The sequence below is a fragment of the Gnatocerus cornutus genome, unplaced genomic scaffold, assembly GCF_029298725.1.
Source record: "Gnatocerus cornutus isolate USDA-ARS CGAHR unplaced genomic scaffold, icGnaCorn1.1 ctg00000041.1, whole genome shotgun sequence".
Classification (NCBI taxonomy): Eukaryota; Metazoa; Arthropoda; class Insecta; order Coleoptera; family Tenebrionidae; genus Gnatocerus; species Gnatocerus cornutus.
The window spans coordinates 1,319,448-1,329,706 of NW_028275390.1; positions in this window are offsets into that span (position 1 = coordinate 1,319,448).

Here is a 10,259-nt window from a genome sequence, read left to right on the forward strand (position 1 = left end):
ATCTACAAAATCATGACTATTTACCAAGATTCAACGGCTGAATTGCAAGAAAACAGCGGAATTCTGCACGAAATCATCAAAATTCTTAGAGAAAACTGCATATTTCGATGCAAAACAACGATTTCTCGCCGATTTTCGTTGTTTTCTATCTTGAATTCGCCAAGAAGAGCACGAAATCTAAAAATCATGACTTTTTACCTAGATTCAACGGCTGAATTGCAAGAAAACAGCAGAATTCTGCACGAAATCATCAAAATTCTTACAGAAAACCGCATATTTCGATGCAAAACGATTATTTCTCCCCGATTTTCGTTGTTTTCTGGCTTGAATTCGCAAAGAACAGCACGAAATCTACAAAATCATGACTTTTTACCAAGATTCAACGGCTGAATTGCAAGAAAACAGCAGAATTCTGCACGAAATCATCAAAATTCTTACAGAAAACCGCATATTTCGATGCAAAACGACGATTTCTCGCCGATTTTCGTTGTTTTCTGGCTTGAATTCGCAAAGAAGAGCACGAAATCTACAAAATCATCACTTTATACCAAGATTCAACGGCTGAATTGCAAGAAAATAGCAGAATTCTGCACGAAATCATCAAAATTCTTACAGAAAACCACATATTTCGATGCAAAACGATTATTTCTCGCCGATTTTCGTTGTTTTCTGGCTTGAATTCGCAAAGAAGAGCACGAAATCTACAAAATCATGACTTTTTACCAAGATTCAACGGCTGAATTGCTAGAAAACAGCAGAATTCTGCACGAAATCATCAAAATTCTTAGAGAAAACCGCATATTTCGATGCAAAACGACGATTTCTCGCTGATTTTCGTTGTTTTCTATCTTGAATTCGCAAAGAAGAGCACGGAATCTACAAAATCATGACTTTTTACCAAGATTCAACGGCTGAATTGCAAGAAAACAGCAGATTCTGCTCGAAATCATCAAAATTCTTACAGAAAACCGCATATTTCGATGCAAAACGACGATTTCTCGCCGATTTTCGTTGTTTTCTGGCTTGAATTCGCAAAGAAGAGCACGAAATCTACAAAATCATGACTTTTGACCAAGATTCAACGGCTGAATAGCAAGAAAACAGCAGAATTCTGCACGAAATCATCAAAATTCTTACAGAAAACCGCATATTTCGATGCAAAACGACGATTTCTCGCCGATTTTCGTTGTTTTCTGGCTTGAATTTGCAAAGAAGAGCACGAAATCTACAAAATCATGACTTTTTACCAAGATTCAACGGCTGAATTGCAAGAAAACAGCAGAATTCTGCACGAAATCATCAAAATTCTTACAGAAAACCGCATATTTCGATGCAAAACGACGATTTCTCGCCGATTTTCGTTGTTTTCTGGCTTGAAGTCGCAAAGAAGAGCACGAAATCTACAAAATCATGACTTTTTACCAAGATTCAACGGCTGAATTGCAAGAAAACAGCAGAATTCTGCACGAAATCATCAAAATGTTTACAGAAAACTGCATTTTTCGATGCAAAACGACGATTTCTCGCCGATTTTCGTTGTTTTCTGGCTTGAATTCGCAAAGAAGAGCACGAAATCTACAAAATCATGACTTTTTACCAAGATTCAACGGCTGAATTGCAAGAAAACAGCAGAATTCTGCAGGAAATCATCAAAATTCTTACAGAAAACCGCATTTTTCGATGCAAAACGACGATTTCTCGCCGATTTTTGTTGTTTTCTGGCTTGAATTCGCAAAGAAGAGCACGAAATCTACAAAATCATGACTATTTACCAAGATTCAACGGCTGAATTGCAAGAAAACAGCGGAATTCTGCACGAAATCATCAAAATTCTTAGAGAAAACTGCATATTTCGATGCAAAACAACGATTTCTCGCCGATTTTCGTTGTTTTCTATCTTGAATTCGCCAAGAAGAGCACGAAATCTAAAAATCATGACTTTTTACCTAGATTCAACGGCTGAATTGCAAGAAAACAGCAGAATTCTGCACGAAATCATCAAAATTCTTACAGAAAACCGCATATTTCGATGCAAAACGATTATTTCTCCCCGATTTTCGTTGTTTTCTGGCTTGAATTCGCAAAGAACAGCACGAAATCTACAAAATCATGACTTTTTACCAAGATTCAACGGCTGAATTGCAAGAAAACAGCAGAATTCTGCACGAAATCATCAAAATTCTTACAGAAAACCGCATATTTCGATGCAAAACGACGATTTCTCGCCGATTTTCGTTGTTTTCTGGCTTGAATTCGCAAAGAAGAGCACGAAATCTACAAAATCATCACTTTATACCAAGATTCAACGGCTGAATTGCAAGAAAATAGCAGAATTCTGCACGAAATCATCAAAATTCTTACAGAAAACCACATATTTCGATGCAAAACGATTATTTCTCGCCGATTTTCGTTGTTTTCTGGCTTGAATTCGCAAAGAAGAGCACGAAATCTACAAAATCATGACTTTTTACCAAGATTCAACGGCTGAATTGCTAAAAAACAGCAGAATTCTGCACGAAATCATCAAAATTCTTAGAGAAAACCGCATATTTCGATGCAAAACGACGATTTCTCGCTGATTTTCGTTGTTTTCTATCTTGAATTCGCAAAGAAGAGCACGGAATCTACAAAATCATGACTTTTTACCAAGATTCAACGGCTGAATTGCAAGAAAACAGCAGATTCTGCACGAAATCATCAAAATTCTTACAGAAAACCGCATATTTCGATGCAAAACGACGATTTCTCGCCGATTTTCGTTGTTTTCTGGCTTGAATTCGCAAAGAAGAGCACGAAATCTATAAAATCATGACTTTTGACCAAGATTCAACGGCTGAATAGAATTGCAAGGAAACAGCAGAATTCTGCACGAAATCATCAAAATTCTTACAGAAAACCGCATATTTCGATGCAAAACGACGATTTCTCGCCGATTTTCGTTGTTTTCTGGCTTGAATTCGCAAAGAAGAGCACGAAATCTACAAAATCATGACTTTTTACCAAGATTCAACGGCTGAATTGCTAGAAAACAGCAGAATTCTGCACGAAATCATCAAAATTTTTAGAGAAAACCGCATATTTCGATGCAAAACGACGATTTCTCGCTGATTTTCGTTGTTTTCTATCTTGAATTCGCAAAGAAGAGCACGGAATCTACAAAATCATGACTTTTTACCAAGATTCAACGGCTGAATTGCAAGAAAACAGCAGAATTCTGCACGAAATCATCAAAATTCTTACAGAAAACCGTATATTTCGATGCAAAACGACGATTTCTCGCCGATTTTCGTTGTTTTCTGGCTTGAATTCGCAAAGAAGAGCACGAAATCTACAAAATCATGACTTTTGACCAAGATTCAACGGCTGAATTGCAAGAAAACAGCAGTATTCTGCACGAAATCATCAAAATTCTTACAGAAAACCGCATATTTCGATGCAAAACGACGATTTCTCGCCGATTTTCGTTGTTTTCTGGCTTGAATTTGCAAAGAAGAGCACGAAATCTACAAAATCATGACTTTTTACCAAGATTCAACGGCTGAATTGCAAGAAAACAGCAGAATTCTGCACGAAATCATCAAAATTCTTACAGAAAACCGCATATTTCGATGCAAAACGACGATTTCTCGCCGATTTTCGTTGTTTTCTGGCTTGAAGTCGCAAAGAAGAGCACGAAATCTACAAAATCATGACTTTTTACCAAGATTCAACGGCTGAATTGCAAGAAAACAGCAGAATTCTGCACGAAATCATCAAAATGTTTACAGAAAACTGCATTTTTCGATGCAAAACGACGATTTCTCGCCGATTTTCGTTGTTTTCTGGCTTGAATTCGCAAAGAAGAGCACGAAATCTACAAAATCATGACTTTTTACCAAGATTCAACGGCTGAATTGCAAGAAAACAGCAGAATTCTGCAGGAAATCATCAAAATTCTTACAGAAAACCGCATTTTTCGATGCAAAACGACGATTTCTCGCCGATTTTTGTTGTTTTCTGGCTTGAATTCGCAAAGAAGAGCACGAAATCTACAAAATCATGACTATTTACCAAGATTCAACGGCTGAATTGCAAGAAAACAGCGGAATTCTGCACGAAATCATCAAAATTCTTAGAGAAAACTGCATATTTCGATGCAAAACAACGATTTCTCGCCGATTTTCGTTGTTTTCTATCTTGAATTCGCCAAGAAGAGCACGAAATCTAAAAATCATGACTTTCTACCTAGATTCAACGGCTGAATTGCAAGAAAACAGCAGAATTCTGCACGAAATCATCAAAATTCTTACAGAAAACCGCATATTTCGATGCAAAACAACGATTTCTCGCCGATTTTCGTTGTTTTCTATCTTGAATTCGCCAAGAAGAGCACGAAATCTACAAAATCATGACTTTTTACCTAGATTCAACGGCTGAATTGCATGAAAACAGCAGAATTCTGCACGAAATCATCAAAATTCTTACAGAAAACCGCATATTTCGATGCAAAACGACGATTTCTCGCCGATTTTCGTTGTTTTCTGGCTTGAATTCGCAAAGAAGAGCACGAAATCTGCAAAATCATGACTTTTTACCAAGATTCAACGGCTGAATTGCAAGAAAACAGCAGAATTCTGCACGAAATCATCAAAATTCTTACAGAAAACCGCATATTTCGTTGCAAAACCACGATTTCTCGCCGATTTTCGTTGTTTTATGGCATGAATTTGCAAAGAAGAGCACGAAATCTGCAAAATCATGACTTTTTACCAAGATTCAACGGCTGAATTGCAAGAAAACAGCAGAATTCTGCACGAAATCATCAAAATTCTTAGAGAAAACCGCATATTTCGATGCAAAACGACGATTTCTCGCTGATTTTCGTTGTTTTCTATCTTGAATTCGCAAAGGAGAGCACGAAATCTACAAAATCATGACTCTTTACCAAGATTCAACGGCTGAATTGCAAGGAAACAGCAGAATTCTGCACGAAATCGTCAAAATTCTTAGAGAAAACCGCATATTTCGATGCAAAACGACGATTTCTCGCCGATTTTCGTTGTTTTCTGGCTTGAATTCGCAAAGAAGAGCACGAAATCTACAAAATCATCACTTTTTACCAAGATTCAACGGCTGAATTGCAAGAAAACAGCAGAAGTCTGCACGAAATCATCAAAATTCTTAGAGAAAACCGCATATTTCGATGCAAAACGACGATTTCTCGCCGATTTTCGTTGTTTTCTGGCTTGAATTCGCAAAGAAGAGCACGAAATCTACAAAATCATGACTTTTTACCAAGATTCAACGGCTGAATTGCAAGAAAACAGCAGAATTCTGCACGAAATCATCAAAATTCTTACAGAAAACCGCATATTTCGATGCAAAACGACGATTTCTCGCCGATTTTCGTTGTTTTCTGGCTTAAATTCACAAAGAAGAGCACAAAATCTACAAAATCATGACTTTTTACCAAGATTCAACGGCTGAATTGCAAGAAAACAGCAGAATTCTGCACGAAATCATCAAAATTCTTACAGAAAACCGCATATTTCGATGCAAAACGACGATTTCTCGCCGATTTTCGTTGTTTTCTGGCTTGAATTCGCAAAGAAGAGCACGAAATCTACAAAATCATGACTTTTTACCAAGATTCAACGGCTGAATTGCAAGAAAACAGCAGAACTCTGCACGAAATCATCAAAATTCTTAGAGAAAACTGCATATTTCGATGCAAAACAACGATTTCTCGCCGATTTTTGTTGTTTTCTATCTTGAATTCGCCAAGAAGAGCACGAAATCTACAAAATCATGACTTTTTACCTAGATTCAACAGCTGAATTGCAAGAAAACAGCAGAATTCTGCACGAAATCGTCAAAATTCTTAGAGAAAACCGCATATTTCGATGCAAAACGACGATTTCTCGCCGATTTTCGTTGTTTTCTGGCTTGAATTCGCAAAGAAGAACACGAAATCTACAAAATTATCACTTTTTACCAAGATTCAACGGCTGAATTGCAAGAAAACAGCAGAATTCTGCACGAAATCATCAAAATTCTTAGAGAAAACCGCATATTTCGATGCAAAACGACGATTTCTCGCCGATTTTCGTGGTTTTCTGGCTTGAATTCGCAAAGAGAAGCACGAAATCTACAAAATCATGACTTTTTACCAAGATTCAACGGCTGAATTGCAAGAAAACAGCAGAATTCTACACGAAATCATCAATATTCTTACAGAAAACCGCATATTTCGATGCAAAACGATTATTTCTCGCCGATTTTCGTTGTTTTCTGGCTTGAATTTGCAAAGAAGAGCACGAAATCTACAAAATCATGACTTTTTATCAAGATTCAACGGCTGAATTGCAAGAAAACAGCAGAATTCTGCACGAAATCATCAAAATTCTTAGAGAAAACCGCATATTTCGATGCAAAACGACGATTTCTCGCTGATTTTCGTTGTTTTCTATCTTGAATTCGCAAAGAAGAGCACGGAATCTACAAAATCATGACTTTTTACCTAGATTCAACGGCTGAATTGCAAGAAAACAGCAGAATTCTGCACGAAATCATCAAAATTCTTACAGAAAACCGCATATTTCGATGCAAAACGACGATTTCTCGCCGATTTTCGTTGTTTTCTGGCTTGAATTCGCAAAGAAGAGCACGAAATCTACAAAATCATAACTTTTTACCAAGATTCAACGGCTGAATTGCAAGAAAACAGCAGAATTCTGCACGAAATCATCAAAATTCTTACAGAAAACCGCATATTTCGATGCAAAACGACGATTTCTCGCTGATTTTCGTTGTTTTCTGGCTTGAATTCGCAAAGAAGAGCACGAAATCTACAAAATCATGACTTTTTACCAAGATTCAACGGCTGAATTGCAAGAAAACAGCAGAATTCTGCACGAAATCATCAAAATTCTTACAGAAAACCGCATATTTCGATGCAAAACGATGATTTCTCGCCGATTTTCGTTGTTTTCTATCTTGAATTCGCAAAGAAGAGCACGAAATCTACAAAATCATGACTTTTTACCAAGATTCAACGGCTGAATTGCAAGAAAACAGCAGAATTCTGCACGAAATCGTCAAAATTCTTAGAGAAAACCGCATATTTCGATGAAAAAAGACGATTTCTCGCCGATTTTCGTTGTTTTCTGGCTTGAATTCGCAAAGAAGAGCACGAAATCTACAAAATCATCACTTTTTACCAAGATTCAACGGCTGAATTGCAAGAAAACAGCAGAATTCTGCACGAAATCATCAAAATTCTTACAGAAAACCGCATATTTTGATGCAAAACGACGATTTCTCGCCGATTTTCGTTGTTTTCTGGCTTGAATTCGCAAAGAAGAGCACGAAATCTACAAAATCATGACTTTTTACCAAGATTCAACGGCTGAATTGCAAGAAAACAGCAGAATTCTGCACGAAATCATCAAAATTCTTACAGAAAACCGCATATTTCGATGCAAAACGATGATTTCTCGCCGATTTTCGTTGTTTTCTGGCATGAATTCGCAAAGAAGAGCACGAAATCTACAAAATCATGACTTTTTACCAAGATTCAACGGCTGAATTGCAAGAAAACAGCAGAATTCTGCTCGAAATCGTCAAAATTCTTACAGAAAACCGCATATTTCGATGCAAAACGACGATTTCTCGCTGATTTTCGTTGTTTTCTGGCTTGAATTCGCAAAGAAGAGCACGAAATCTACAAAATCATGACTTTTTACCAAGATTCAACGGCTGAATTGCAAGAAAACAGCAGAATTCTGCACGAAATCATCAAAATTCTTACAGAAAACCGCATATTTCGATGCAAAACGATTATTTCTCGCCGATTTTCGTTGTTTTCTGGCTTGAATTTGCAAAGAAGAGCACGAAATCTACAAAATCATGACTTTTTATCAAGATTCAACGGCTGAATTGCAAGAAAACAGCAGAATTCTGCACGAAATCATCAAAATTCTTAGATAAAACCGCATATTTCGATGCAAAACGACGATTTCTCGCTGATTTTCGTTGTTTTCTATCTTGAATTCGCAAAGAAGAGCACGGAATCTACAAAATCATGACTTTTTACCTAGATTCAACGGCTGAATTGCAAGAAAACAGCAGAATTCTGCACGAAATCATCAAAATTCTTACAGAAAACCGCATATTTCGATGCAAAACGACGATTTCTCGCCGATTTTCGTTGTTTTCTGGCTTGAATTCGCAAAGAAGAGCACGAAATCTACAAAATCATGACTTTTTACCAAGATTCAACAGCTGAATTGCAAGAAAACAGCAGAATTCTGCACGAAATCATCAAAATTCTTAGAGAAAACCGCATATTTCGATGCAAAACGACGATTTCTCGCCGATTTTCGTGGTTTTCTGGCTTGAATTCGCAAAGAAGAGCACGAAATCTACAAAATCATGACTTTTTACCAAGATTCAACGGCTGATTTGCAAGAAAACAGCAGAATTCTGCACGAAATCATCAAAATTCTTACAGAAAACTGCATATTTCGATGGAAAACAACGATTTATCGCCGATTTTCGTTGTTTTCTATCTTGAATTCGCCAAGAAGAGCACGAAATCTACAAAATCATGACTTTTTACCTAGATTCAACGGCTGAATTGCAAGAAAACAGCAGAATTCTGCACGAAATCATCAAAATTCTTACAGAAAACCGCATATTTTGATGCAAAACGACGATTTCTCGCCGATTTTCGTTGTTTTCTGGCTTGAATTCGCAAAGAAGAGCACGAAATCTACAAAATCATGACTTTTTACCAAGATTCAACGGCTGAATTGCAAGAAAACAGCAGAATTCTGCACGAAATCATCAAAATTCTTACAGAAAACCGCATATTTCGATGCAAAACGATGATTTCTCGCCGATTTTCGTTGTTTTCTGGCATGAATTCGCAAAGAAGAGCACGAAATCTACAAAATCATGACTTTTTACCAAGATTCAACGGCTGAATTGCAAGAAAACAGCAGAATTCTGCACGAAATCGTCAAAATTCTTAGAGAAAACCGCATATTTCGATGCAAAACGACGATTTCTCGCCGATTTTCGTTGTTTTCTGGCTTGAATTCGCAAAGAAGAGCACGAAATCTACAAAATCATCACTTTTTACCAAGATTCAACGGCTGAATTGCAAGAAAACAGCAGAATTGTGCACGAAATCATCAAAATTCTTAGAGAAAACCGCATATTTCGATGCAAAACGACGATTTCTCGCCGATTTTCGTGGTTTTCTGGCTTGAATTCGCAAAGAAGAGCACGAAATCTACAAAATCATGACTTTTTACCAAGATTCAACGGCTGAATTGCAAGAAAACAGCAGAATTCTGCACGAAATCGTCAAAATTCTTAGAGAAAACCGCATATTTCGATGCAAACGACGATTTCTCGCCGATTTTCGTTGTTTTCTGGCTTGAATTCGCAAATAAGAGCACGAAATCTACAAAATCATCACTTTTTACCAAGATTCAACGGCTGAATTGCAAGAAAACAGCAGAATTCTGCACGAAATCATCAAAATTCTTAGAGAAAACCGCATATTTCGATGCAAAACGACGATTTCTAGCTGATTTTCGTTGTTTTCTATCTTGAATTCGCAAAGAAGAGCACGGAATCTACAAAATCATGACTTTTTACCAAGATTCAACGGCTGAATTGCAAGAAAACAGCAGAATTCTGCACGAAATCATCAAAATTCTTACAGAAAACCGCATATTTCGATGCAAAACGACGATTTCTCGCCGATTTTCGTTGTTTTCTATCTTGAATTCGCAAAGAAGAGCACGGAATCTACAAAATCATGACTTTTTACCAAGATTCAACGGCTGAATTGCAAGAAAACAGCAGAATTCTGCACGAAATCGTCAAAATTCTTAGAGAAAACCGCATATTTCGAAGCAAAACGACGATTTCTCGCCGATTTTCGTTGTTTTCTGGCTTGAATTCGCAAAGAAGAGAAGGAATCTACAAAATCATCACTTTTTACCAAGATTCAACGGCTGAATTGCAAGAAAACAGCAGAATTCTGCACGAAATCATCAAAATTCTTAGAGAAAACCGCATTTTTCGATGCAAAATGATTATTTCTCGCCAATTTTCGTTGTTTTCTGGCTTGAATTCGCAAAGAAGAGCACGAAATCTACAAAATCATGACTTTTTACCAAGATTCAACGGCTGAATTGCAAGAAAACAGCAGAATTCTGCACGAAATCATCAAAATTCTTAGAGAAAACCGCATTTTTCGATGC